Here is a 27,046-nt window from a genome sequence, read left to right on the forward strand (position 1 = left end):
GGGGGACAAATATAATCAGAATTTGCTTTATTATTGTCTTCATCATCCACAGCATCTATGCCATCACCCTGCAGCATACCTACCAATGTGCTTTCCTTTCCCAGCTCTTTGATTTCTTTAGGTTTGTTTTCTTTACCAAATCACAGAATTCTGGTCATAGAGTAGAACTGCTTTCCTGGTTGCTGGGTGGTTCCAAGATCCTGGCTGCTCTACAGGATCTTGTACCCTCAAACAGTGGGTTTGATTGTGGAGCCAAGAGACTGCCCAGTGTACATGACAGTGGAGAGTGGTGCCTGCCAACCCAAATATTCATATTTACACTGAAAAGAATGATCTACCACTTTATGATGCTATACCTCTAAAAAGACATTTTTTTTTTTTCAGTTTATGGTGTTCTGATAAAAGTGTATGAATTTAAAGAGGTAAAAAATTGAAAACCAGTCTATTTTAATCTAATTGCTCAGGATTAAAATAGAGAAAAAGCTATATTGTAAAATGTTTTTATCTTATAGTAGAAAGATAATTGTGGTGCTTTTATGAGTAGACAGGAATGGTACAATGACTGATCAATCCCAGTTTTCTACATGCATAGACATTCTCTATTTTTAACATCAATACTGCTTTCAAACATTTACTTAAAAGAATTTGTCCTGGGTTGGGATTTTTTGTGCCGTTACTACTTTTCTAGTCCACAACTTTTAAAACTGAAACTAAACCTAGTTTTGATTATTGAGACAAAAGCAACACTCTCTTTATAAATATGTATATACACCCAGAGTTAATCAGTTCACTGCTCTGGAATGAGCTGACTTGTTTGCCTTGGTGTGTTGCCAATTAGCAGGAACTCAGGGATCCTGGCAGTTGACAGCTGGAAAGAGATCCCAAGTTCTGCGGCATACGGTTTGCTATGTTGTACAAAACCCTGAGCTCATGGTATCAATGCTTTAATTTGCTTATTAGAACCTTCGTCAGCAAGCTGTCTGCTACTTTGTAATGAGCAAAATCTACCTCTAGAACCCTGCAAGGAGCTGATTTCCTCAACATAAGGATCTTCTGACGTTTGAAAAAGCAGCTTTTTGCTTGGTATTACTAAAAGAACTGGTGAATAGAAAAAAAAAGGAAAAAAACAACAGATAAAGAGAATAGGGTAAGAAGAGTAAAGGCCATTCTTTGTCCAGGAAATTGCATAAATCAGAATTATTTCAAAATAAAACACCTTTAGAAGATAAGTAGATGTTTGTTCATGGGACTTTAGCTTTAAAATTAAAATACACACTTTAAGGAATAAATGTTAATTATTATTTAATAGGGTGAAACAAATAATTAGATTCAAATAGTTCTTCAATAAATGATTGTGAATGGTTGACTTTTTTGTAACATAGACTACACATGCACAAATATAGTCCACTAACATAACAGGTACAATACAGAAAAACAGTTTACCTCCTTTAAGATTTAGTATAAGTCATTGTTGTTTTCTAAGTCTGTTTATTCTTGAAAAGCTGGATAAATAAAACACAATCACCCAACACAATAGGATCAGAAAGTTAAGTCCCACAGTAGTGAGCAACACTAAAGTTAATTATTTCATATCTTTAACTTCATTCTTCTCTAGAAAATAATATATTCTAGAGATTATATCCTATATATATTATACATATATTTAAAGAGTGAGAATGCAATTCTCCTTACGTTTCACACAGGAGCTGTAAGAGCAGTGCTGATGTTGCATACTCCTGAAGTCCCTGCCACAGCTTGGGAATGAGCAGCCAGTCAGAATCTATGGCACAGGATGTGGCTGGAGTCATAAGAGCTCTGTGAGAATTACACACAAACAAGTCAAGATTAGTATTGATCTATTTCTGCATTATTTACATTTACCCTTGAGTCCATATGCATGGTTTTGATGGAGCTTAGCTGCATTAGGATTCAAGCTAAATATCACATTAGAAGCCCCCCCAGGGAGGAAAGCTTTCTGAGTACAGTATAATGGAAAACACATATCTGCAGAGTGCTAAAGATGACTACATAACCTCCTGTGCTGGCTGCTATAGAGATTAACACATGTCTGTGCAAAGTAATACATATTTGTTGATAAGGTAGAAGTAATATATGTAGCTAAGGGACTAAAATGAAAATTGCCACATTTCATCCTTTGGAGACATTTCATCAGTGAATGAAAACATCAGGAGAATGATAATAGAAATGAAGAAAACTTCTTTCCACAGAGAAGTTTGAAAACAAAACTTTGACAAGAGTGAAATGACCTTGCCAGTTTAATAAGCTTAAATAGGCTCCTGCTGGCAGTGCTCCTATCTGTTGAAGGACAGATAACAATCCTGCTGTTTATGTCAGGGTTTACAATCACTGTCACAGAGCTTGTCCTGTACTGTCTATGGGAGCAGCAGCAGGGAAAAGTGCAGAGTAGAAATCAGTGTTATTTGTGAAGAAAGATAGTTCACTGTGAGTTAGAGCATTTGAAATGTACATATCCCTCATCAGAGTCCTGGCATACTGAGCAGAACTGCAAGTGGAACTGCTGAGTCAGTATTATCCCTGATAAAGCCACACAGAGACAGCTTTGCAGTGTTAGGAAAAATGTATCTGTCTTGTCCACGTGGGTAGGTACCAGCCAGTGATCCACAGAGAAAGTAGGGTTGTGTGTGGCACCAGTTTAAGGTGTTAACATTGGTGTCAGCAAATTGTGCTGGGGCAACAGGAGATGTGGGGCTGGTACCTCAGTGTACCATTTTTTTCTGGATTTGGTCTGTTTTCCTGTATGCCAGCTGAAAGGATAGCAGTCAGCAGAACAGCCATAATAATGTTCTCCTTTACCTGGGATAATTTTATTTCTCAAGGCTTTAGAGGGCAATATCTGTTGCAGTATCTCTAAGAACAGCTCCAGTTTCCTGGTGAGTTTAATATCTTGAGTAATAAATACAGGGAAATGGCCAGTTCCCTACTGCATAAGAGCACAGGACTTGCTAGCTTAGGAGTCATTAATATTTTTTAATTCTTGATCAGAAACCGCAGCAATGAGACAAGGAATAAAGAATTCACACAGAAAGAGGGAAAATTTAGGTAGGAATGCAGAATTGTGAGGTTGGTGAGGCACAGGAACAGGCTGTCCAGAGAGGCTGTCAATGCCCATCCCTGGCAGTGTTCAAGGGCAGGTTGGATGTGGCTCTGAGCAACCTGGACAAGTAGGATGTGTCCCTGCCAATGGCAGAAGGCTTGGAACTTGGTAATTTTTCCGGTCCCTCCCAAACTAAACCATCCTATGTTTTTTTAACAATGATTGTTGCTGAGCAAATACACATAGTAGAAAAGAGTGAAACTGATAGCTGTTTAGGAATAGTTGTCTCCCATGTAGTGCTTCTGCTAAAACCACACTTCTGCTTGCTCCTCCCTGCCCCCCCAGCTGGAGGCACAAGGAGTAAACATCACAGGTTGAGGTGTCCTAGACAGCTACCAGTAGGAGTTCACAGGAGTCAAAAGCACCACCACCGGAGAAAAATAAACACTCTGTTGTTGCTTGGCCTCTCCTAATGTTGTTTTTAGAAGATTTCCTGCCAGACTTTATACTGTATCAAAGCCCAAAGGGAATAGTCCTTGTCTTTTAGAGCTCATAGGGTGTTTGTTTTTTTTTTTTTCCAGAGCCAGAAGAAATTATTATCTCAAACAGAAGTTATTATGTGTCCATTTCTGAAAAGTGCTATGTTACTGAGGTACAGTGGTGGAGGAAAGAACTCCGTTAAACATAAGGATCCAAGAAAAAATAGTGTTTTATTCTAAATAAGCTTGTATTGTACACAAAAAAAAAAAAAAAAAAAAAAAAAAAAAAAAAAAAGGCAGGTTTTTTCCATATTAAAAATTTTCTGTCTCTTCATAAGATTTTGTCATATTTTGTGAGGCTTCAGTGTTCTCTGACCTGCAAATCTTCAACACTTCACCGTCAAAGAAGTTAGAAGTAATTTCATCCAGGACTTGGATAGCAAAAGTTCTGGAGAAAAGTGTGCCCTGTGTCTATATTCCTGGAGGGAGGTAGAGGAAGGATAGGAGAACCACAGCAGGAAAGACATTGAAAAATAAGACTCTACCCTTCTGTTTGGATGAATTCTGATCCCAGGTGCTTAAGACCATTTTAATGACAGTGAAGGAGAAAAAAAGCTGTGGAATTTGTATGTGATGGTGATCCCCTTGACTTGAGATGATGCATTCACTTCCAACAATTTGGAGGACATGAGGTGGAACAGCATCTTTGTGCCTAAAAAATAGATTCTGCAGAGAAAGCCTGAGAGCAGGGCCAGGGTTATGCTGCTCCTTCAGCTCAAATGTTTCTATATTGTGTTGACCAACACACAAAGCTCCAAAATCTTCTTCAGCCAGAAAATAAAGCAAAGAAGACTTCTGTCAGTACCATCTGCTTAGACCAGTCCCTTTCTGCAGACTTCCAGCAAGTTTTCTTTCCTAGAAGTCCCATCAGGGTCTTACTAGTTGCTCTTGAAGACATATGACAAGAGAATAAGTTAAAAATCCTTAGAATGTCACAGAATGACGATGAAAGACGAATAAAGTCCAGCCATTATCAGCACAGCCCGTGTAAGCCAGGAGAGCTGAGAGTGCTTTCTGCTGACCCAACTCTTCTGCAAGGCAGTAAAATCTGTCAGATTTCAAAGAATGGCCCTCACCCACCTCCCAGAGCACATGTTCACCATCAGCATTCATTTCTGTATGCATTCCCTGAATGTGATGTGAAACCTCAGTTAAGGTTCAGCCTTCCCTCATCAAGCAGAGCAGTCACATTGCTGAGAAATCAGAAGGGTCTAGCTGGACATGGTGGGAAAATGCATCTCACAGATATAGGAGACTCATTCTTTAGATAGGAGAACCAAGAAAACTGCTTGTAAGAGCTGATACAATAGAGATTTGATCTGAGTTCCACATTATACTACAGTGACATAAAATTTATCACAGAAATTATTGTAAAATCAATTTTAACACCCCAGACTATGCAGTTCCATTTTCTATTTGGTTTTCTGATATCAATGCATTTTCCTAGACTCTTTTTTGTTTCATCACATCCCCAATCAATCTTACACTTGCTGCATGTTTTTCCCCTTCTTCCTCAGTGCTCACTCCCTTGTGGGTTCATTACAATTTATTTTTCATATGACTGAGCTTTGCACACATCTGTGCCCAGTGCAGGAGCTTTTTGGTGTGGTTGTTGGCCAAAGACTGTATTCACACAGTTAAAACTTTGGCTCTAAACAGCTTTTCATCAGTGGGGAATGCTAAAGGTCTAAACTATCTTTTTCCCTGTTTAATCCTTGGAACTTTGTATAAGAATTATTTCACATAGTCTTAAAATGGATGTCACAGGTTTCATTGAAAAAGGAAAAATTGTTGAAAAAACACAGCTACTAGTCAACAGTTAAAGAGTATTTTTTGTACTGAAACTAATTTACAATAAACTCATGTACAGAAACAGGTATAAATTTTTAGTAAGTGGTATTTTTTCCCAAGAATAGATCAGAGATGCAAAACACTCAAAAAGTATCTTTGTATCCCTTTGGAGCTGGTTTTCTATCTGTATTTATTGTTTTCTAAATATGCAGTAAGGCTTGCCAAGTATTGCACAAGAAGACATGAGGTATGCTAAAGATGTGTCAAAACCATCTTTCACTGAGGTATTTTTTAAATTAATCTTTAAGCTCTAAGCTTAAAGCTTGGTAAGGCAGCTCAGTTCAAGGAGGTGTCTTTTTTAGGAAATGGACTCCCTTGTGTTATATGATTAACTGTCATCATAGATTTTGAGGTTTTACACTTACCATATTCCAAACTCCATAGAAATTCTTCAAAGAATTAATCTTAATAAGTTTTCAGATTGCATTGAAAACCTATAATGTTGTCTTCTGTCTTTAAAGCCATTGGGTTATGGATTCTTTTCTATGAATGTTTGATAAAGTGGTCCAGAACAAGGAAAAGAAATAGTTATTTGTCAACTAATCTCATGAAATTTGTATTGGCTGTTTAAGTGCTTGTTTTGTAGAGCTAACCAAGATCATGCAAAAAAACTGCCAGCAGAACCATGAATAAGAAATAGTTTTGTCTTATGTAGTATTTACTGCTGCAAAGCTTCTGCACTTTTTATGAGACAATAGATCCCAGTTTATTCAAAAAAGAAAAATTCAATAATGGAAAAAATTTCATTTCTTAGTTTCATCATTCAGTTCTGTCCCTAATGTGATTGTCATATTAGAAAAACCAAACTTGCAAAGCTGAATGTTTCTAGCAGCTGGTATTGGAACTGAGGTTTCCCTTGGGACAGTCAGGAAGAAATCCTTGGTGTCCTGCACACAGCAACAGATGCACCTGCTAAATCAGCTGCGCTCCCCTGCTCCAACAATTGCATGTCTGTGCCACCACGCCGCTCTGTTCCGTGCCACCCAGCCTCTTTGGAGCCTCACCTCCTTTTTAAAATATGTGTAAATCAGATTTGTGTGTGGTGCAGCCTGAGGGCTGGGCAAAGCAGAAGGTTGTGTATGGGTACAGAGCATACCCTTTGTCTGATTTATCTGCACCAGTCGCATTTCCCTTCACCACGGGAAGCCTGATGTGCTGTATCCCTGCTGCCCACCTATCCCACACAAAAGTGTCTGTCTTCTTCCTCATGGCAAAAGCTGAAAAAACTAGAATACTGTTTCCCTACTATTTATCCCCCTTCTGGAGATGTGAAAGCATGTTCTGAGAAAATAACAAAAAGGTAGATAAAATGCAAGTGATACCTATAAACTATTCCATGGATACTAACCTTTCAATCAATCAAAATCCTGGGTGTTTTTAGTCTTGATATTTTGTCAAATATTTATAGCTACCTTAAAGAAAAAGAGAACAATTATATTTCTTTTGAGGGCATGTACAATAGGGCACTAGAATGTGAAAATTAGTTTTCTGTATTGTGCAATATTATTCTGATAGGGGGGAAAATTATAAAAGAAGTTAAATGGTTTGGGGTTTCGTTTTGGGATTTTTTTTAAATCTATGATTCACTAAAGAATGTCTTACAAAGTCTTGTATTACTTATTACAGCAGTTTTTATGATGATTCATAGCTGTGACAATTCAGCCCATTGATATCAAAAGTACTTTGTGCAATTGCTCTCTGCTCTTTTGTTCCACCGACAATATGCAAAATCCTACTTATATCACTTGGGATGTTCCAGTATTTGAAATTTCTAACATGAATCAACTGTTTAATCAATATATTTCGTAAACCAACAAAGTTTAAAGATTGTTTTCTGCTGTTCCAGGCATCAGTAGCATAAGGAATGACAGTGGTTTTGTAGGTTTAAGTTTAAAACAGTGATTTTACCAGCTGTTGGGGAAAACTGCAATTACATTTCCTTTGTGTTTACATTCTGGATATGTTACAAAATTACTGTAATTATGTAGAATAGAACGTGATGATTATATGGTTGGCTTTTTGCATTTCAAAACTATAAAAATATTATAATCACATTACATGTCTAAGTTGCTCACATAGGAAAGTAAAGGGTACAGGTTTCCTTCTGGCCTTAAATCAAGCTGTTTGTGGTATATTTCAGGTCAACATGTGCAGGTTTTAACCACTGCAGTAAGCCCTCCAGAACATGTCATCCCTGAACACAAGGTATTCAATTCACAAACAACCTTTGAAACTGAAATGAGGGTGAGTCTGTTTATCTGGCAACCAACATCTCATTCAAGTCTCGTTCCCAGCTAGACTTAGATTACTCAAAAATTCAAACAAGGATCCTCTTTGTAATATTGATCAAGAAAGAAAAGCACGTGAGCAAAATGTTTTTAACTGTTTTTAACTGTTGCCTGGATAGGTAAATTATTTTTTCTTGCATAATTACTTTTATACATTACTTTCTTGGATAACAAGAGTTTTGTATCTGTGACACTGGTGAAAGAATATTTTTTTAATGAAAGAACTCTATGACTTGACCATGATGTGGGTTCTTGTTGTATCAAGGTGCAAGAATAAAATGGTTTCTTTAAATAGTCACAGCCCTGAGTCTCATCTTTGGTATATTCCCAGCTTCTAGACCAAACAAAGCAAGTACTTCTGACAAGTGGCAGGAAAGTACACTGGGTGCCTGGGGCTTTGCTCTCTTCTGTGGGGAGAAGAGGTGTCCTACTTAAAATTGCTGCAAGCTAAGGAGCCTCACTGTGCATAACTTTTGAGTTCTAGATGGGGGATAGTATCAAATAAGTCATCCAACAAGTGCTTTTGGGGGGGGGGAGGAGATAGGAAATGGAATCCAAAAGGAAATTGCAGAAATGTGTATCTTTAGAAGGGTTTGGGGTTTTTTAATAGAACTCTTGTCTGAAAACTTTTTTTCTTCTCTCTTATCAGCTTAGCTTTCCCTGTAAATGTAGAGTCCAAAACTTAACTGGGAAAAATACAGTAAAGCTTCTTTACTAATGTCAAGATAATCTTTTAAACATAAAACCCAGAGGATACCAGTATGAATGCTACCTCTAAAACTGGGTCACTCATCACTCTTCTTAAGAAATGTTATACTTCCATTCTTCACTTTATCAGAAAAAAACATACTATTCTGATAGGACTAAAAAATACAGCTAAAACAGCAGGATATATTTTAAGTTATTTTTATTATTCCAACCTATCTTGTTTCATGGAAGTTTTCTTCTTTAATTTTTTTGAGGGATTACCCAACTAAACTCTTTCCTTCTATTCTTTCTTCCTAAATGCTATAACTGTACTTATATCTGGAGTCCTAAAACTACCTAACTTGTTTCCTAATTACTGCCATGGGTTTCCTAGACCACTGAAAACTTTTCCAGAACACTTTCTGTGTTGCCCTTTCTTCATCTCTATGACAGTGATTATCTCAATCTATACTAAGACTGAGACACATGAAATTCACAGTGGTGAATTTCTTGTTCCCTCATTGCACTTACGGTGTGGTTGGCTCTGGGTGAGGATGCTGAATGCATTTAATGCTAATTCAGCACTTTCTGCTCCCCTGGAGAAAAGCTAAATAAAGTTTGAACATGGGGGAGGAAAAGGCATTTCTTAGGTGAACGAATGCAGCAAATTTTTTTTGGTCAGACCCTCATTAGTGGAAATCAATGTATCATCATTGACTTCCATGGGAGTATGGCAGATGACATCAGATCAGAGCCTACATGTAGTGATGATATTTGCATTTGTTGAAGCTTTGAACAAGATCTATAAAGCTTTCATATGGAACAGATTTGTTGTACTGGGAGTTCTTTAGACTTTCTCTTTGGAGTGTTTGGAATTTGCTGTTTTTCAGTGTTTTATCAGTGCCTTGAGGTATCATATTTCTTGTTTTGCTGGGATTTCCTAATTAGCAATGCTGAGAAGGAATTGTTTGAAATGCAGTGTAAATTGCTGCATCTCTGTCCATATTGTACATTTTAAAATTAATCTGTTTCATCAGAAATGTGTCTGCAGAAATTAAATGACCACAGCTGCTACACCTGGGTTCTTGAACCTAAAAGTTTGTCTATGCAAGTTCTCATCTGAGCTACAGTTCATTCACATATATATATTTGCAAATGAGATTACTCTTTAGACTTTCAGCAAAGATAGTTTGAAAAGTCTAACATTTTTTTCTAAAAATAATAAGATAAAATTTTGCATAATATATTATTTATTTATTTATTTTATTTATTTTATTTTATTTTATTATTTATTTTATTTTATTTATTTTATTTTATTTTATTTTATTTATTTATTTTATTTTTTTATTTATGTTATTTCTTTCTTGTGGGTTTATTTTTGGCTCTGCATAATTTTAAGCTTATTGGATGACAAATAATCATTGTCCATATGAGTCACCACAGGGCCTACAACTGGTGGGCAAGCTCAGCTTCAGAAAAAGAGAAGTGGAGGTTATATTCATGCTGTGACAGCAATAAGCCCAAGGGCAAAGCCTTCTGTTCTGGAGAAATGAGGGTTAGGTCCTTTGAACCATCTGTCTCACAGGTCTCCAGAGAAGATTATGAAGAAAGGAGTAAGCACATACTGGACATAGATCTTCTCAGATATTGATTTAAGATTGGTCTTTCTTTGTAGTCCTGAAAGTAGTCCTAAATGGAATAAACTTGGTAGATTAAACCCCTTCCTCAGACATGCATCAGTCCCTACCTGTACTGAAATTGCACCTGCTTAGGGCAGGGGGTAGAGAGCATGGCTGAAAATATGTCTGTATGTTTAATTCAGCTCTGCCTGGTGTCTTTTTCATTGCCTTGCTGTTGATCCCTTAAGAAAACCAGAGGTAGAAATGGAGGATTTATGAACATCAGAAGTCACTTCAGCCTGAGTGCAAGGAGATGTAAGGGACTGAGCTGACATCAGCATTTTGGTAGACCCACAAAACCGTTCCATTTTCTGCCATCGAGCTGCCTCTGACATCCATTTCAGTCTGCTGCTGTATGGAGAGAGCACCTTGGCTTTCAGAGAATGGCCATTGATGATCTTTTTGGGTCACATGCTGTGCCAGATCCACCCAATCTGCACTTAACCATAGCTGTTATGCAAAATTGAGGGGGGATTGTAAGAGAGCAAGAGAGCTCCTTCTCCATAAGCACCTGCTTTGAAACGATGGCGTTTTGCTGATGAGCATTTTGTTTTGTGCGGTTTTTTTCAGTATTTCAGTATTTTTCAGTATTTTTTAGTACTTCAGAGTTCTTTAAGCATAGTGATATTTCATTGCAGTTTTGTAAAGTCCAGAGTCAAGGGAGGGCATAAGAACCTCAGGTTTCATTGAGGAATGAATTCAAATAAACCTCAAGTTATAGGAAAAGTAAAACCTCGAATGCATGCACTAATTGCACAGTGAAGATCACTATAAAAGAACAGAAAAAATGTCTCTGTTATCAGAGGAGGGGGGAAGCCTCTGTTTATATTTTAATTCAAAAGAAGTTTTTCTGCTGCAAAAGATTTTTGTGCTACAGCACTGTGGGAGCTCCTAAGAAAATTTTTTAATCTGCATGTTTTTGAAGCTCATGGATTGAGCAGTACACACGCGTAGCTAAATCAATACTCTGCATGTCCAGCTTGTGGTGTCAGGATGAAGTGCTAACAAAGCCTTTGCTTAACTTTCTGAATCCCATTTGCAAGCTCTCTATGCAAATTATGCACGTTAATGATAGTGTAAGTCCCGACTGAGAAAGGCATAGGAGGTTGCCTTTAAGTCATCTTGGCTGCATCATGTAACTCATGGCTTCATAAATTAATTAGTAGATGCTAGGGCTGCAAACTAGTGCTGAAAGAGAAGATGTATTGGCCAAGATTTGTGCTAAACAAACTTTCTGTGCATACACAGAAGCTCTGTCACTCTTCTGCACAGTCTGTTGAAACATTACTTGTGATGTAGCATATTAAAATAATGCTACATCACAAGTAGCATTATTTTAATATGTCAACATATTGAGCAGCCTCTACTCATTTCAAGGTCTTGTGTTATTCTTACCACTCTGGTGTCTGAGCACCCTAAGGATGTACACTTAATTTCCAAAACTGATATGCATGAGAAGTAAAGTGGTTATTCACTAATGCTAATTGGCTTCTAAAAAGCCAATTCATTTTTCAGATAGCACTAATCTTGGTATGTTAAATAGAAATAGTAGGAGATATTCACCAATGTGAAAAGAAAGTGTTTGAAGCATTCATCTTCCTTTCCCAATGAAGAAGCTTCTGTCACTTGCTTGCCTATCCTTGACAATCTTCATCTATCAAATGCCTCTTTTTTACTTGTTTTCCCCAGCCATCCTATTTGCCTAGCTGATGAAACTACACAAGCCAAAGACAGCAATTCTTGGTGATCTGTTCTAAAGGATCTGCTGGTGTTTTGCTAAAGCTGGAAAACACTTGGGTGTAGAAATAAATAACATGAGCTTACACTATTTTCATTTCAGCTGCTTTCTCAATTTTTCATGAAACTTGCCTCTATTTTTGTGAGGAAAGATTTTTTTCCAGGCCTGATTGTTTCTTAAGCAGTATTAGATAAAAAATATTGTGACTACATGCAAAACTGAACTGATCAGAGATATTTTGCTGGATTGATACTGTGCTCATTCTTCCAGATAACCACAAAAAGCAGCAGCTCACCTTAGAGCAGCCTGTAATTATATTTTTCCTTTTTTTTCCCTATGAGAAAAGATGGTATATTGAAACTGTCTGAGCAATACTTTTTTTTGGTAGTCTTAAGTAAAGTAAATATGACCATGGGGAGGAACTATCTTATCCCAGTAGACATGATGCTGATCTCTTTTGTGCCAAAGTAAATCAAGAATAATTTTACCAATGTCAGTACAGCCACATCAGTGCAATTCTAGTGGGAATATGGAATATGGCACAGTATCTCTGTAAAGAATAATGAAAGATTGCAATGGGAATTGTTGTGCCTGTGTATCTCTGCAGGAAGTCTGTGGAATTTGGTATTTTAGAAGGTGGAATAAAAGAAACTTCGAGTTTAAATTAATCAGGGTGAGTTAATTAATCTGACGTGTGATAGGAGAACACTGTGAAACTTTAACCATGTCATCTGGGGCTGGACTGAATATCTCTGCTCTGTAAAGGAAAAACATATTTCAAATCTGCTGTTAATATGATAATGGTTGACAGGATTTGGGCAGGATGGGGACTAATACAAAAGCAAATTGGAAATAAAGACTGCTGCTCTATCTCAAATGTGGCTGTTGCATGAGAGTTGCAGAGCAACTCTTTCTGTGTGTGTTTATGATGGAAACCAGGAAACCAGCAAGATAATTTTGTTAGCACAGGCAAGTTTTTGGATTCTTCATGGCTGACAGAGTCTTCACTCAAAGTACAGAACTAATTTCTGAAAAAGCAGCCTTTACTCTGCTTAAACAACTGCCTGGGTAGCGATGGGCTGATTTTTTACTGTGTACAGACTGATACACAATGAATCCATACCCAGAGTGCTGCCTCGTGCACCTGGCAGCTGTCCCTCTGCCTGCCTGTGGAAAACTCCCATTTCCCCACCAGCTGCAGGTGTCACATGAGGCTGCTGCTGCTGCAGCCAGGAGGGAGGAGGGATCCAGGAGCAAGGTACTGAGACCAAAGGATGCTGCCTTTGAGGAGGGCATTGAATCAGATACCAGGAAGTTCAGTGCAGCATAGCATCGATACATTGCCTGCCTGGAAGCATACTAAAACCCTTCACACTGAGAGAATGTGAAGCTCCTAAAAACATAGATTAAATAAAGCTGTCCAGTCAAAGAAATTAGAACTGAAAAGTATTAATTTATCTAATTTATACGCTTATCAGTTTCAGGAGCGAAAGTGATCAAGGGGAGACATTTAACTGATTGGCCTGTATTTCATTCCCAAGAAGAATTTACTTTAATGGGCAAACATACTGAAAAGATAAGTCACAGTGATATTTGCATTCAGATTATATTTACTGCTCTCTACAATCTGTGCATCTTTGGGAGTCAGCTCAGGTCTGTGAAGTTACGTTTGCGTGGGACTGTACTTCCTCTGGAAAGCTGACGAGGCTGAGACTCTTTGGGTCTCGTGCATAAAATCTGATTTGGGATTCAGAGTACTGCTGTGTAGATTTCACTCAGAAAGATAAGCTCCTTCCTCTGAGCAATGCCTAGCATTTTTGTGGGAAGCAGCGTTTGATCTGTCAGGGGAGCCAGGACTTCTGCTCAGCAGAGTCACTTGGGGGCAAGAGGCCTTAGGGTGCCTCAGGTCCAACCTCTCCCAGCAAGTACCTCAATGTCATCCCAGTGCTTCTCATCCTCCCCCTGTGGACCCTTGAGGAGAGTCTTTTTGGAAGTGTTTCCAGCTACTTCACACTCTCCTCTCGGGTGGCTGCAGACCAGCTCTCTTCCTTTCTTAGGCTGAGCAAACCCAGTTCCCTCATGTCCCTCCTTTGTATCTCATAGGATGCAGTAATGGCTATTCCTGCGGATTTTCTTGCCTCTGTTTAAAAATATGGATAACTGGAATATTTGGAAGCTGCATTTGAGAGGGCAGGAAACAAGACCAAAAATATAGCTATCCTCCCACTGCCTAACATTAAAATAAACAAAAGCTTGCCTTTGAACTCATGGAATAGGAAAGACAGTACCCATGACATAGGAGAAGAATCTCTTATTATGGTTTTTCAACTTTTCATTTACAGATTGAATCAGGCATGGCATGGTAAAATGTAGTAAGCAGCTGCGAAGAGATGAAGCAGCTGATAGTACACACATACACAGATGTGGAAGGTAAAAAAAATCCATAGCAGTCATCATAATATATGATGATTTTACTCACTTCCTTTTGCCCAAAAAATAATTTGTGTTATGAATACATGTATTTAAATATATTTCAACAAAAAATACATATATTATGAGAAATAAATTCATAACAAATGTCTTCTTTTTAGTTATGGGTACCTTAACTGCATTCGTGAAATCTTTGTACAGGGTTGTCAGTTTGTAATGTGCTGATGAGCATGTGTGAGTCCCACTGGCCCTTGTGGTTTTCTCACTGTCACACAAAGCTGTTGAGGGTCACTATGTGTTGTAGCCTTCCCTTCCCAGTGAGCACAGTGTATCCCTGCTGCCAGGGCTGTGATGTGAGTGCTGTCATAGCCCCATCCTCTCCTTGCACCCTTTTGCACTGTGCCTCCTGTAAGTGTGATGAAAGACATCTCTCTGCACCCAGGCAGGGATGCTGGGACATTGGCTGCTCCTTTTTCTGACTCTCAGATAAAACAGGTTTCCTGCCAAGAAAATTCACATTGGCCTCGCCTTTGCAAGGGGGTCTCTCCCCAAGTGGAAATTCATTATTTATTTCCTCCAAGAACAAGTGATTTCCTCATAAAGCTGACCTATTTCTGTAGATCATGAGACAGTTTCTGCTGCTGTAGCTGTCTGTGCAGTTGTGCTAATGTGCTGGATTTACATCAGTAAAGCAGCCACTCTTGTCACAGGGGGCAATTTGTACTGAATAATTGTAGCAGAGCTCGTGCACAAGAACCCATGTAAAGTGTATATTGAACATATTTATTGTACATATGAAATATAGTGGGTTACAGGAAAATACATGCACTTTTGTGGTACTTTGAACAGTACTCAGGTATAAATGAGATTTTCTGTGCTATGCATACCCCTGTTCTAGGTTATTTGGAGAATATTTGTTCATTATTATTTTATTCTTGTTTTTCTTATTAAAAATTTATTGCAGCACAGCCTTGTTATTTAAGACTACTACCTCAAGAGATTTACTGCACATTTCACACCTTTTTTTAATGTAATTTTTGTCTGATAATTTTTTGACTCATTATAAATTTCTCAGTGTAGACTTACTGCACTGGGTTTACACCATAGTAACACATTACTCAGTGTGGAATGCTGATCTCACCTTTTGCCTGACAGTTAAATAGAGGAAAAGGAGGAGATTTGTGTTTATTTTGAAGTGTGGATGCACTAGCACAGTGTTTACTAACTTTTATTACTTTGATGCAAATTTTTTCAGCCATGTTTTATCACACTGAAATTCGGGTTCAAAAGGAAAAATACATATTTTTAAAAATGCAGGTTGCTGGTATTCACCTTTTTGGTGGCAAATAATTTAGCTGCTTGAAATTCATTCTATCATGCAACCAAAACTGGAACTAGTTTGGACCTGAAAAGCTGATGATGAGCACAGTGGTGTGGTGGCCATTGTGACTTGCCATGGCTTCACACACCTTTAAAACATATTGAACAACAGCTGAAAATGTAATATGTGGCATGACAAAATTTGCAAGAATGGAGGGTTGTTTCCCTGAGGGTAAGTATGCTTCATATTTATGCAGCAGGTGGAAAAAGGAATCTGTAAAAATTCCTCCCAAATTCCATCAGGAGCTCCTGGACTATGTGCAGTCATCTCTGAAGGACCGTGCTGGAGGGCTTCCCAAAGCTACTGCCCCAAGGCTGTCTGTCAGAAAGATTTATCCCAGAGACACAAACACTGGAAGCTCTGGCTTCTTAGAAGTTGGGGCAGTTGGATCATCAAGGTTGAAGAGATGCCATAGGCTCAGAAATTTGGTGGTTTTCTGAAAATTATTTATATGAAGCAGAAGGAAGTCAGGGGAAGCCCAAAAATTAAAATATGCAAAAGTGACTGATCATTGATTTTCTTTTCTTTTTCTTTGTCCGCAGTCACACCATTATGGCTCTCTGTATCTATTTTCATGACATTGAAGCAAATTCACTATTTTTGTAGGGACTAACTCTGGTGGTGATTTGAACCTTCCAGAGTAGCCTTGACACTTGGAGAGTTAATGCCTTCTGTTTAACTCTGTAGAAGCGTTAAGTGTGATTCATCTCTGATGGTTTAATCTCACTTTTTTTATTTTTCATTGAACTGGACATGGTGTGGGCAGGTGACCAGATTTTGTATATAATTTAAGGAAGAGTAACTTTCATGTGTATAAAGAGAAGATCCCTTACAATGTCCAAGTGTTTAGCTGTTTGCTATTTTCCAGACTAGAAAAAAAAAATTAAAAACCAAAACAAAATAAAAATAATTGAAAATTTATTTTTATATTCTTCCTTTACAGGGTCAGGAGACTCTTTTCTTGTCATCTGTTTTAATAATATTTCCTGCACGATGCTTCCTTTTTCAAAAATCCCCTGCGGCTAACAGATTCAGAAAAGGCAACCTGCAAATCAACTCAAGTCCATTATTTAAAATAAACAAACATAATCTTCAGCAAGTCTTATTTTGGCGTGGACAAAGACTCTAGTCTTAGGTAGAGTGGATAAACACACTTTGAAAATAGATAGCCATTAAACAAGATGTTCTAGCGCTCACATTAGTACAAACAGAAACAGTTAAATTAGAAATCAAATTGGAAAAAAATTATTATTACCCCATTTAATTTGATTTTTCACTTCATATGTATTCATTTAAAGTGTTTACAATAAATAAACTGATTATATTGTGATCACTTATATAAAATTACATATATTGATGTTCACACATATTCATCATTGTATTGTGGCTTTTATTGGTAAATCTGTCATTCCTGAAATTTATTGTATATAACTAATGAGTCTTCATCAAATAATGAAAGATAAATTCCATCTAAGTTTGAAAACAATCTATTCCTTGTAGAATATGAACAGTATCCATTTTATAAATAAATCTACATACTGTCAGCACACTATTGACTAGTCTCCTCAAGCCTGATGGAAAACCAGTCCTTTCTGCAGATACAGAATGCCTGTAAAATGATAGGACTTTTAACAACATTATTCTCAGGAAGCTTGACTACTGCCCTGGAAAAATTTAAGTCATTTAATTCATGCAATATACCTTGGAAAGAGGGAAAATATTTATATGCAGCTTTTCTCCAAAAGTATTTTCAAATCTCCCTTCTTTTCTCTGAAACCTCAAAGGTGGTGGTGATTGCCATGGCACAGCCCTTAGAATGCCTTTTATTTTCTTTGTGAACAACTCAGCTGAAAATCCTGTAACTCAGAGCAGGTCTTATTCATGATACATTAGGAACCCTTGAGAGCTCCCTCTTAAGGGATTTATCACATTTGTTTCCCTCAAAGTCTCTGTGGTACATAAGAGTGATAACAAGCACTGTTTGGATCTAATGCTACAATCTATATCTCTAAATATCACTGGCAGCAAAGAATCAGACCATTATGATTTTCAAAGTCTCATTCACACAACTGAGAGACAAGTTCATTGTCTTCTTCATGACTATTAACATCCCCCCAGGGAGAGCTTATAGGTTCACAGAGGCGTTTTCTAGGGTTGGTTTGTTTGTTTACTTTCCAGAGCCAACTTATTAGCTCTCAAAGATACTGTACATGATACTGGCACGATTTCTCAGAGCAGTAGTTGAGATGTTTTATTAGGTATTTCAGCTGAACATTTACTCTCTGAAACTGAGCTAGCCAAAGAGGGCTTTTGGGACACTATCTATTCAGTCTAATGTATGAGCTCAAATTATTGTATCATTATAATATGCTGCTTGGTGTCTTTTGCCATTGATTTGCCTACATTTTTTTAAATTGCTCAATCAGAAGCCATTTATCTGATAAATTATTAATGAATAAATGTTTGTGATGGAAAAACAAAATACTCAGCGTTGCAAATCATATATCCTACATGATACTGCAACAGCAGTCAGAAGTAAACTGCTCTTGAGCCAAGTAAGTGGTTTATGTAATGTAGATGGAAATTATATGTTGAAATAAACACTTCATTGCGAAGAAAGGATGGCTGCTATTCTCCTAGACTTTTACAAGATTCTTGTGCATTTTCACATTCTTTCATATGTACAAAATTTAGTTTCAAGTATGCAAAAGCATCTGCACTTTTTAGACTCCACCCATACTGCAAAGGTACTCAGACTGGTAGTTCTTTGCAATATTTTTGATTTAATGTTGATCCTCTACTCACAAGTTTTTTTTCCCAGCTAACAGAATAATTGCAGAGTTAATGTCTTTTGGCAGGTCACATTGACATTGATCATTTTGAGGGCTTAACTGTATTCCAAATTCCATGGGACTTGATTTACTTTGAATGAAAGTAGATATGTTCATGCCCGCAGCTAGAAATTGTAGTACGGAGTTTGCAATTAAATACCTTATTCACATTTGTCTCTGTGACCCACGTCTTCATTATGGAGGCATAGTTAGATTATTTTAAAATACCTTAAAAAAACCACAGAAAATAGAAAAAAGACAAGATCATCTAAACAAGTCTCACTAAATGCTGTTACCGTTTTTCTCCAGATGTGTTTGGCATTGTTCTTAGTATAAAAGTAGTTTTTCCAGTGATTTACAAAATGGCTGCAAAATATATGTCTGGTCAATGTCGAGGGCAAAATGTAGCAGAGTAGCAGTAGCACGAGCAATATATTACCTCTTTCCAGTAAGTATCCAACATTCCTTTTCTTGTAACTCACTCAAAGTAAGCACAATTAGCCATTTTCTGTCATTAGGTATAACTTTTGTTTGGGGCTCTGAATTGTGAGACGCATTTGTTGTAATTTTCCTTCCCCCTTCCCCTTCCTTTCTAACCTGTGCTCCAGATTCCAGGCTGTCAATGTTTACAAGATACTGACACAGTACTTCCAGAAACATGACCTGACATGCACTACCTCTGGGGCCCTATTGCAAAAAATTTCTTTTCATTCTTAAACAGGGAAACTGAGGTTATGAGTTCTTTCAGTTTTTTGGTTTGGCTTGTAGGGTTTTGTTGTTTTTTTTTAATTTTCAAATATGCAGCAAGTGTCTTCTCTTTTTTGTACAGGCTCAGAGAGTTGTACACCATTTCAGCAGAGATGTCTGATCTTTCCATCTGCATACCTGGAGGTGCATTATTCCCTGAATGGTCTTTTCAGTAACCACTAAAGATTTCTTGGGTCTGAACTCTGGAACAGATGAGTTAAATCCTTCTGGAATGCTCTTCATCAGACAGAGACGTACTGGACTTTCTGGATGTGCCTAAGGACACAAAGGTTAGTGTCTTCCTTAAAAGCCTTCAGTTTCAGGACTCTTTAATTTCATCTTTAGCACCAGGGACTTTGTTTCAATTTGTTGCTTGAACAGGGACTCAGATGAGTAAAATGGTATTAACGCAACCTCTATATAGCTGAGATCATGCTTTTAACTGTCTCATAATAAATGTGCTTAGTGAGCTCAGGGAACCTAAAGGCTTCTAAATGAGTAGCTGGCCACCAAGAGAAAGATGTGCACATGCTCTGAGCTTGATTGCCATTAACCATTTTTGTGGCATTTCATCTTTACTTGTGTTTTGTGCATTTCAGCCACTCTCACTAGATCAACAACCTGTAAAAAGGGGACAATGTTCTATTTTGTTCATGAGATGTTTCTTCTTTACAGTCAGTGGGGGTCAGAGTGTTTGTTCAACTGTGTGCTTGATTGCTCTAGATGGCATGTAGGCTTCAGGGGAATGCCAAAGACATTCATAGCATGTTGGAAAGAATTAATTTCTTCTTAATGGCAGCTATTCATATTCTGGAAACTGTGAGATTTTGATAATATGCTTCATCTACCCTTTGGTTTCTCCTAAAATATTATATAATCTGCTGATATTGTTTGATACTACTTTGCCACCTCAGGAAATCAACCTTGACCAGAACAATTCACTGACATGATTTTTCTGTGGTATGATTGAAAACATAGAAGAAATAATTTTGTAAGCAGATACATGCTCAGAAAGGTGGTAGAATGTGTGTGGGCATGTGTGCTCATCAAGTCATGTCTCAGACACAAAACTGACAAGGAAAGTAGCAGGATCATAAAGATACATCAGGATTCTCAGCACTAATCATAACACTATAAAAAACCACTATGTTTATAATGATGTGGATCATGCTATGAGCAGTAGAGAAGAAAAGTGAACAACCGTAACCTTGATTTTATTCTATGATTGCCATCTGCTTTTCATGTTTTGCGGAATATTCTTCAGGATTAATGCTCTGTCTGGGTTTGGGTGAAGAGGGGGAAAAGTTCTTTTCAGTTTCATTCTGTCAACTTAATCTTCTTTCATATGGACATTGAAAAAAACCCTAGTTTTACAGATACTACTTTTTCTTATTAAGCATCTCCTATTAAATACATTAAAATAATTTCAGGAAACCTATTGGCTAAAGCAGACAGAACTCAAACTTGATGTAATTAAACTATAGAAATCGAGTTCTGCTTTTTCTTTTTTGTGGAGAGATTCTAGTGCTATCACCTGAATAATAGCTTTCTAATCAGCCTTCTTCTGTCTGCTACCTTAGCTAGCATTTGAGTTTATATTCTAAACACCAACTCCTGTATAAAATAAACAAAAGATAAAAATATCATCCCTCATCAAAAAGAGGTTTGCCCATTGGCACAAAATATCTACTCCAGACAGGAGAAGAAAAAAAAATAAACAAAAAAATACAGTTTTATTTTATCTAAGTTCTATTGAAGTTACAGAGAATCTTTGTAACGGACTTCAGTAGGAATGAGAAGATGAATATAAAAATACAAACTCCACTTAAAAGCAGAAGGTTAGAGGAGCTGCAAGATTGTACAAAGTTTGCTGTGTGGAGGAGAGCTGTGAGGTGCCCTCAATGTGATACCTTAATATGTTCCAAGAAAGTAAAATTGATATAAGAGCATAAGTTGTAACTTTAATATGTGGACTTTTTAGATAATATTACATCTTTTATACCTCTGTGTGTGTGTATACTGTGAGGTGAATGAATATCTCAGCTGCAGAGTTAAAATGCCAAATGTGTTGTGAACTCCATCTTCCTGCACTGTATGTTTGTGCTTGGGAGGTTTGTGTGTGTGACTGTGTGTGACTGATAAATAAACATAAAGGATAGGATTCTGGGTTTGGCTAGCTCAGCATAGTTGTTGATAGAGCCTTGCTGTTCTAGGACAGACAGTGCTGGAAGATAGGAATGTAGAGTGGTTTAGGATGGAAGGGATCTTATAGACCATCAGTTATAACCCCCCTGCCATGGGCCAGGACACCTTCACTAGACCAGGTTGCCAAAGCCTCATCCAGCCTGGCCTTGAATATAGCCAGGGCATCCACAACTTCTCTGGGCAGCCTCTGCCACTACTTCACCACTGTGAATAAAGAATTTCTTCTCAACATCTAATCAAAACCTGCCCTCTTTCAGGTTAAAGCCATTGCCCCTTGTCCTGTCATTTTCTGCCAATATAAAAAGTCCCTCTTCTTCCTTTTTATAAACCTTCTTAAGGTACTGGAAAGCTGCTATAAGGTGTCCCAGAAGAATTCTCTTCTCTAGGCTGAACAACACTAAGTTCTCTTAGCCTGTCTTCACAGGGGACATGGTTCATCCCTGTAATCACCTTTGTGGCTCTCCTCTGCTCCAGCATGTCCATCTTCCCTGTGTTGAGGATTCTGGACCTGGATGCAGCACCCAGGCAGAGCCTCCCAAGGGCAGAGCTGAGGAGGAGAACCACATCCCTCGACCTGCTGCTGACCTTTCTCTTTCAAAGCAGTCACAGGATGTGTTTGGCCTTCTGAGCAGTGAGAGCACACTGTTGGCTCGCGTCCAGTTTTTCCTCCATGAGAGCCCCCAAGTCCTTCTCCACAGGGCTGCTCTCAGTGAGTTTGTCTCCCAGCACTCACACCCAGAATTGCCCAAACTTAGGTGCAACTTGCACTTGGACTTGTTGTACTTCGTGAAGTTAAGTATCCTCCATGTCTTTCACTTTGCTTACAGTATTGCTACTAAAGCACACCTTCATTAATGCCAACAAATAACATTTGGATATAAAATGATGTAATTTTTTTTTTATTTTTCACTTTTGTGGATTTCATGGCTAATGCCACAAAAAATGTTACAAACATTATTTGATAGATTGGAGAACAAACTGTCTTTGACAGGTAATAGACATGTTCGTTTAAACAGTGCAAATCAAAATGAATAAGCTAAATTATCTGACTGGCTGTAAGACCAGTGGAGTTCTACCTGTCTAAATTTTCCATGGTTAATTTTTGTTACTGGCTGAATTTTATCAAAGATGTACAGCTAGATTTATGCACAAGGCCTGCAAAAGCTTAGGTAGCAAAAGTAAAAAATTACCCTGATGTAAGTGAATAAATGATGATTATACTGAATTGAGTACCTATAGTGTGCATTTAACTGGGGGGGGGGGGGGGGGCGGGGCGGAGCCTTGTGAACTGGGAACATTTGGCATAACCTGAGATTTAAAGCTGATCCTGTAGATTTTGTGTTAAGCCTACAGCATACAGACTATATCCTGGATGCTACAACCTCTTCCCAGAGGTTGGGAGGAGAGTCCCCTGCCACAGGAAAGACTGAATTCTGCCCTTCCATGTCCTGGGAGGCTGAATTAATGCGTCGAAACAAAAATGTCTTCTGTCAAATACATTTTGTGACAAAAAACCCCAGAAGTGATCTATCCACCATTTCAGAAGTAGGTCAGAGCTGTGAATCTTAATCTAAAGCAACAAGACTGAAACTCAGCATAAGGTCCCTTAAGATCCAGAAAAACAGGTTGTGTTTAAGATATGTCTGTACCCTTGTCATCACCTTTGCCTGACTTGGTCTCCCTGAGAACAACCTCTCACAGGAGAGTGACCTCATCTTCCTCTCAGCCACTACTTCTTATCAGAAAGCATAAAGCTACATACATCTCTCTGTAACAGCTAAACAAGGCTTGGGCATGAGTTTGATCCCTGGCTCCTGCTCATCCATCCCATCTATTCACTTATTTCCTTGGTTTTGCCCCACAGTCCTATTCAATGCATGGTAGATTTCAGGGAGCAGGTAGGGAAGGGACAGTTTCCAAGAAGCAGCTGAGAATGCAAACACCTTTTTTGGGGGTAGAGAGAGAGGGACACCCACACTCTGGGCAAGAGAAGTAGTCCTGGTTTGTTCAACTTAGAAAATGTTGCAAAGCCCAGGCCCCCACTGCCTCCAGTGGGAGCACAGACACCTTTTATTGTAAATGTTTTCACTGGTCATTGCTTAAAGGACAGAGAATTTGAGGAGAATAAGCTGAGACACCTCCTCTTCCATTTTGAACTCTTAAAGAGAATGTAATGAAAAGTATTTGGAGTATGTATTGCTTTCACACAGTAGAAAACAATTGCTCAAACAACTACAGTGGCCTCTAATCCTTACCCCCAGGGCCTTTTCCTTTATTTTTTTTTTTCTTTTTCTTTCATGTCATTTCTGGCTTCAATAAGATAAAGAACTCACATGAATGAAGTGAGTTATGTTTACCATGCTACTCTTGTGGCAGAAGTTTATCCCCTGTGTCTTGTAAACTCATGGTCTTTTGCTCTCTTTTGTATATAGTCTTTTCTGGAAACTTCCAATATGATTTTACCTTAGTAGCATGTTAGACATCACATCTGTTAGCTGATTCTGATACTGTCATACTATTTCCTCCCATACAAATTAAAAAACTTGTAAACATGGATATTTTCAGCAAAAAAAAAATATAAGAGAGATATGATAAGCTTTAACAATATAATAATTAAATAATTAAAGCATAAACCCATAAATTCTAGACACTTTGTGTCCTCTAGTAAAAATGTGAATATCAAACAGTTTTTACAAGAGGTAGCAAAGGATTTATGGCTTTCCCTCTCTCAATAATTTAATTCGTGTAAGATTTAAAAAATATTTTATTTAAGAAAATGTGGGCATTTTTACTTACTTGGAAAAAAGGCATTTTAAACAGCAGGATGTAATTTCAGACTATTTGCAGTCAAGAGGCCTCTGCTGAGCAAAATACTCATTCAATTTAGGAATGCAGATTATAATAATTTTCCTATCTCCTTCACAGCAGGATTCCTGCCATCGTTTTGCAAACCCACAGGTTGCAGTATTGAATGACTAGCTAACTTCAGTTTCAGGTAACACACGCTTAAACGTATTCTCATTAGCTCAACTTAGTTATAATGCAAAGCTGCTTACTTTCACCAAGTGAAATAGGATATACTTAAATTGCCTCATCTAATATAATACTCCTTAATACATGCAAAGTGGTTTATGATGGCAAAGCTTGTAGAGCATGAAAATCGGCAGGGAAAGTAAGGTTTTCTGGCTAAAATTGTCAAAAAGAAGTCCTATTTTATATCATTTCTTTTTAAAGAGGTTCAGAACGAGGAAAGACAGATTGGAGTAAAAAATAATCAGTCTAGAAAAATGCAAATTTAGCACATTAACCTTTTAATATTTCAGCTCTACCAAACAAGAAAATTATCAACTAAAGGGGTTCTTTCAGTAATATCCTTTGCACTGTAAAATTAAATGTAAAATACACAGTGTCCAAAATCTATTGCAGTAAGCAACAATATTCTTCATTCTGTCTATTTTATGCAGGGAGCTTTATATTGTGCACCGTGTTTCCATTTGCTAGTATTACAGCAATATCCAGCTTGGTGTGGCTGTATTAATTTGCAAGGACCTTTTAATTTCAGACAGGGCCAAAGAATTACTTATCTCTGTTCCTCCTTTAAATACTGAGTGAATATACCCCAATCTTGTGCACCTTGCAGACACAAAATCTGGCTTTAATAGGACCGCAGAAAAAATGGTAACACCATTTTTTTTTTCCCCAATATCCTGCACCTGCAGTCTGACCATAGGACTATAAATCCTTTTCCTACATCCCTTTCCAATACTTTCAGAAAACTCCAGAGAGGTGCTAAGCTGCTGCAGGCTTTGCAGATGACACCCAAGTGTATATCTCACTTTCTGCAGATGTAACCAGAGCCATCATAAAGATGTTGCACTGCCTAGAGGAAAATGGCTCCTGGAGAAGAGCATCTGGCTGAGAATAAATTTGGGTGAGATCCAGACAATACTGGTTGAAAGACAGAAATGATCCAGACAGCCAGTTGAGCAAGATTCCTATGTTCATGCCTTAAGCATTAGTTTGCAATGAGGCTGTTCATATCCTTGGAAAAAGGCAGGATAAGCACATTGCTCAGCTGTGGCCCCAGAGAATGAACCAAGAACTCTTCACAGTCCAGTTCAAAGCATCTGCAACACTTTTTTTTCTTTTTTTTTTTTTTTTTTTTGCTGTCTGTGTTAGTTTTCATTTCACATATAATATGAGGCAGCAAAAGCAACAAAATCTAGAAAATGTTCACACGCCTCCAAGAAGAAGTCCTAGCCACAAAGATCTCTCTGCTTCATTTCTACAACTCACTTTATCCAGGACTCTTTGGCTCTTCACAGTAAGAGAACATTGCTCCAGCAGTGCAGTTTCTCCAAGGATCCTATTTGCATCAGGACAGTAAGCACTAATCTTGTTCTCAAAGGTACAGCCATTTTGGGTCTCTTGATATCCACAATTGCTTTTTCATTTTCTGCAAATGGACAGCGTCTACAAGAAACAATCTGAAACCTTCTGAGCAAAGAGAATTCCTGAGGGAGGTTTAATGATTCCCTTCTGGTTATGCAGTGAGCTTTTAGGGTCTATGCATACTGCAGAAACATTTCAGCAAAGAATTTACTTCCAGAGGTCCTGTATGTCTGCTTAAATTACAACTTCTGCTCTTGGTAGTAAAAAGATTAAAGATGGGTGATTTAAACTCTGGGAAATCATGCAAACATCCTTCATCAGGGATGTTTCAGGATACAACAGCTCCTACAGTAACAAATAACTGGCAAGTAGAGATGAAAGCATACATGAAAACAATAAACAAGTAATGTCCCATGAAAACACACAGCTGGAGAAGCCACACACAATACTTCTGGGGAAGCTGGCATCCAGTTTCAGGATGGAGCAGGTCTTTGAACCAGGTTCCAAGCCTTGATGAAAAATTATTAATATCTTTATGGAGGAGAAGTAACTGTAAAATTCTTGGTAGTCACTGCAAAAACCTTGAACCTTCTTTCTGAAAGCATTATCTATTTTTTTACTCACTTTTCTCAACAGGGAGCATAAAAAGGCATCCTGGGATCTTTTTCTTGAGGAGTTTGTTGGTGTAAGCAGTCACCTGCAGTTTAGTCCCCTAGATGTTTTTCTGAGGTCACAATATGACCAACTAAGATGCACTTGTCTAAATATTTCCCTTGTATTTCTTCCAGTTCACATTCAGGAGTAAAGAAGAATAAAATAACAATACAGATCTTCAGCTTTTTGCCTTTCTTACTGATGACTGCATAGTTTTGAGTTTTGGGGGATACTTGTCAGAAATTTCTGTCTCAAAAGCAAAGATGTATTCAGAGAGTGTTCAAGTCATCCTGTTAATTTTCCATGTAAGTTTTGCATATATGAACTGGAGCATTGATCTTGATTGTTTAATCTTTGGGCCTCACAAGGAAAATATATTCCTAGAACATTTTCCTCCTGGTAATGCCTTCCTTGTAGTCTCTTGTTGGCTCGCCAGCTGTGCTACTTATCACAGCTTCATTCACTTTTTGAAAACTCTTTAAAATATTCTCCATTAAAAGCTGTGTAGAAAACTCAGAGCACGCCTGTGAAACACTTGTAGGAGCATG

The 27,046-nt window shown here is 37.9% G+C and overlaps 1 protein-coding gene across 2 annotated transcripts in view; it reads left to right on the plus strand.

Annotated features, from left to right (window-relative positions):
• The window catches only part of HS3ST5 (heparan sulfate-glucosamine 3-sulfotransferase 5), a 191,988-nt gene that overhangs the window by 79,346 nt on the left and 85,596 nt on the right, over positions 1 to 27,046 (plus strand). Inside the window, exon 2 of one of the 2 annotated variants that reach the window (XM_050971973.1) lies at positions 19,330 to 19,537. The gene's annotated coding sequence lies outside the window, so the exon portion shown is untranslated. Of the gene's footprint in view, positions 1 to 19,220; positions 19,538 to 27,046 lie in introns of those variants that run through there. The other variant, XM_050971972.1, reaches the window with a different exon arrangement.

This window comes from Serinus canaria, chromosome 3, assembly GCF_022539315.1.
Source record: "Serinus canaria isolate serCan28SL12 chromosome 3, serCan2020, whole genome shotgun sequence".
Classification (NCBI taxonomy): Eukaryota; Metazoa; Chordata; class Aves; order Passeriformes; family Fringillidae; genus Serinus; species Serinus canaria.